This window comes from Heterocephalus glaber, unplaced genomic scaffold (assembly GCF_053883595.1).
Source record: "Heterocephalus glaber isolate CG9 unplaced genomic scaffold, H.glaber_assembly_v1.0 deba00000331, whole genome shotgun sequence".
NCBI lineage: Eukaryota > Metazoa > Chordata > Mammalia > Rodentia > Bathyergidae > Heterocephalus > Heterocephalus glaber.
In genome coordinates this window covers 15,561,529-15,564,842 of record NW_028258142.1, presented here as the reverse complement: position 1 = coordinate 15,564,842, position 3,314 = coordinate 15,561,529, and positions in this window count along the sequence as shown.

The window sequence follows — 3,314 nt, the reverse complement described above, 5'->3', positions numbered from 1 at the left end:
AGGGCAGTCCACATTGAAGTTTTGCCACTGTGTTCTCTCTTCCATGGTGGTCAGCCATCACACTATAGGGTGTATTTCTTTTCCTACTCTTACTTGGCCCAAACTTGCTCTGCAGAGTTTGTTCATTTCTAAATTTGAATAAAACTTTGCTATCAGTTTTAATTGTCTTGACCAATTCTTTTCTCAGGAGAGAAGAAACATAGAAATTACCCCTAGAAGAAAAGCAATTCACGTGCTCTGTCTATCTATCAACTGCTCTGCCTCAAGGAGTAACATACCCCAAATGTGGTAACATATTTGGTTTAGACAGCCAGGAAAGCATATAGGGCTTTTGAGGCACATTTTTCTCTCTTTGTAAGATGCCATGAAGGTTTTTAAAATTTTCTCCCCTTTTTGCTTTCTCTCCTTTTTCATCACTCGTTGCAGATAAAAATTAGTAAAGAACAGCCAGAAAGTCTGTTAAATCAATTTCAGAACAGATCATTCAAGTAACATGTATGTGACCTAGAGTTTAGATAGAGTTTTTGAGCTTATGTTTCTGTTCTCCCCATGATGTTTTGCTCAGGTTTCTCATTCTTTGGGAGGTAAAATAGCTGTTGGTAATTTGGTAGCCTGCCTGAATAGCTGCCTACCACATGCTTTTCCCCTAGATGTTTTTTTCTTTCTCTGGGTGCTATCTTAGTCAAGGTCACCATTTTGTCTCATCACTTGACTGGCTGCCATCTTGCCTTGTCATGTGTCTGCCTTCTTGTTTTCAATCAGCCATGTGTGTTCCACCATGTTTGTTTCCTTTCCTTGTGTCTTCTAACAAAATACAGGTAATTTAGAAACATATGTCTGATGGCCTATGGAGAACCAAAGAATAGCTAGTATAGTTTTAAATCATTCTTGGGATATTTAATTTTTTTTAAATAGAGGTTTTCATTTCTACAGATGTAAATAAAGTACCTAAAATTTTACTATCATATTAATGCAAGGTATATCATTTTTCAAGTAGCTTTATAGGCCTCCAGCCTCTTCAACCCAGTTAGTGAGCCTGGGTTGAAGAGACTTAAGGCCAAATCGTCTTAGTTTCAGATAGTGCTGTCTGTCTAGTAAATTCTTGAGTTTCACAAGGTATACTATGCGGGCTTAAATTGGGTCTCCTTCTGCATGGGATACCATCATAAGGAGCCAAGACCTAGTTTTTTTTCTCTATATAGGCTCCAAGATGAGCCATGGGAAACCTCATGAACAATGTCCCACTGATACGACTGATTTCACCAGTAGGCCATATCCTTGATCAGTGGGTAATATTTGATCTTGACCAATAAAAGAAAAAAAAAAGGAATAGCTTATCTACTATTGCAATAAGATTTGTGTTCAATAAGAAATAGGAAATGGCAAGCAAAAAGTATGGGATAGCAGCTGTTATGGTTTGTGTCTAGGTGCCCCCCACCCCAAGCCTCATGTGGTCATAGGTAAGGCTTTTTCAGAAGTGGATGGCTCTAGAGCATTTGCCACTAGAATTGATTCATTTTGCATGCTAGCTAGGGTAAAGAGCACTAGGATTAAGGATGTGAGTACTACCCACCCTAGGTAGCCTGTATAAGACATAAGGGATAGAAAGAGCTATGGTTGCCCCTTACTTATATTGCTACCCTCTGCCTACAATGAACTGTTTCTCTTGTGCTATGCCTGTCTGTTAGGCCACCCTGCCTTGGAGCCAGTCAATTATGAACTGTAACCTTTACAAACTGTGAACTAAATATAGCTTTCCTTTTTTAACTTTAGGTGTCAGGTATTTTGTCTCAGCAATGAGAAAAATAACTAGGACAGAATTTGGTACCAGAAAAGCAGTGTCATTGCAGTGACTATACCTGACCATGTAGTTCAGAAGCTTTTGAGCCTGGCTTGTTGGAAGAGTCTGGAAAGGATCAGAGATGTTGGATGAAAAAATAGAGCTGGAATGCCTTAGCTCAGAGGTCAGAAGACCAGAAAGCTGATAAAACTCTGCCCCTAAAGACCAAGCTCCAGAGGTTTCTGCTGGAAAGAAGGACTGTATTGCTGTTGGATTCCAGATGATGTGTGTTATGCCTTGGCAGAAAGTTTGTCTGCAATTTCTTCTTGTTCATAGACTTTGCCTGAGACTGACATTGAGGGTTGGTGACTAATTAATGTGGCAGAAGAAATTTCAAGGGAGTCTAAGGTTGAGGCAGTGGCATGGCTACTGTTGGGGGATTTTAGCCAGATTTATGTTGAGAATCAAGAGCTGAAAGCCAAGCAGAATGATTTAAAACAATTTGAGTTTGGCCAGGAAAGAAGCTCCAGTGAAGCTGTGGACTGCAAAGATAGAGCAGAGAAGATACTGATTGCTGAGAAGGAACAGGAATACACAAAAAATGCCCCAAAGATATTATAAGAAGCAGCAGGACTTCACACTTTGTAGCCTCAAAAAGAGAGCCCCAGAGCACCATGTTTTAGAATGGCAGTGGCCTAGCAAAGTTGTTCCTCAGAATTTGGTTCATAGGTACTCAACCCCTGCAGCCAAGAGCAAAAGAAGCCTGGCTACTGCTCCAGCTGCCAGCAGGCACTGCGATCATCAATGAGGTGCTGGTTTTAGGTGCATACAGAATGCAAGAGGTGTGGGTCAGGAAGGCTTACACCCAGATTTCAGAAGAAAGCCTGGGAGGCCAGGCAGTGTGCCCCTGGGAGGGGGAAAAGCTGTGAGTGTGAAGCTGAAAGTGCAGAAGTTTAGAGAAGACAGGGTTGTGGAACTTCTGAGGAAAACTCCAAGGCAAGAGCAGAGTCAGCCCTAGAAAGAAGGCGTGAGAGCTACAACCACCAGAAGTGCCATGGGGGCAGAGCTTCCCAAGGCCTTTCGAGTTCACAACTTGCCACAGATTCCCTGGGAATTTGGAAGTAGAACTTTGGGATTTAATATTTTCCCTGCTGGATTTTGGTCTTGCTTTCTCCATGTTGTAGCATTTCTTGATATCTCTCTGTTTCTAACTTTTGGAAAGGAGACGTCTATCTTGTGCTGTTGAATGTTGGAAGTGTTTAATTTTCTTTTCATTGCTACAGGGCCTTGCCCCTAAGAGTTTGCCTTAAATCTCAGAGGAGACTTTGGACTTGGATTCTTCAGCAGTGCTGAAACTGTTAGGACTTTGGCCACTCTCAGAGATGGACTGAATGCCTTTTGAGTAAAACAATGGACATGAGTCTTGGGGAAGGGGATGAGGGGAATGTTATGGCTTGTGTCTACATGTCCTCCCTTTTCCTCATGCAGACATAGGTGGGGATTTTTCAGAGGTGGCTGGGTCTGGAGTGTTTGA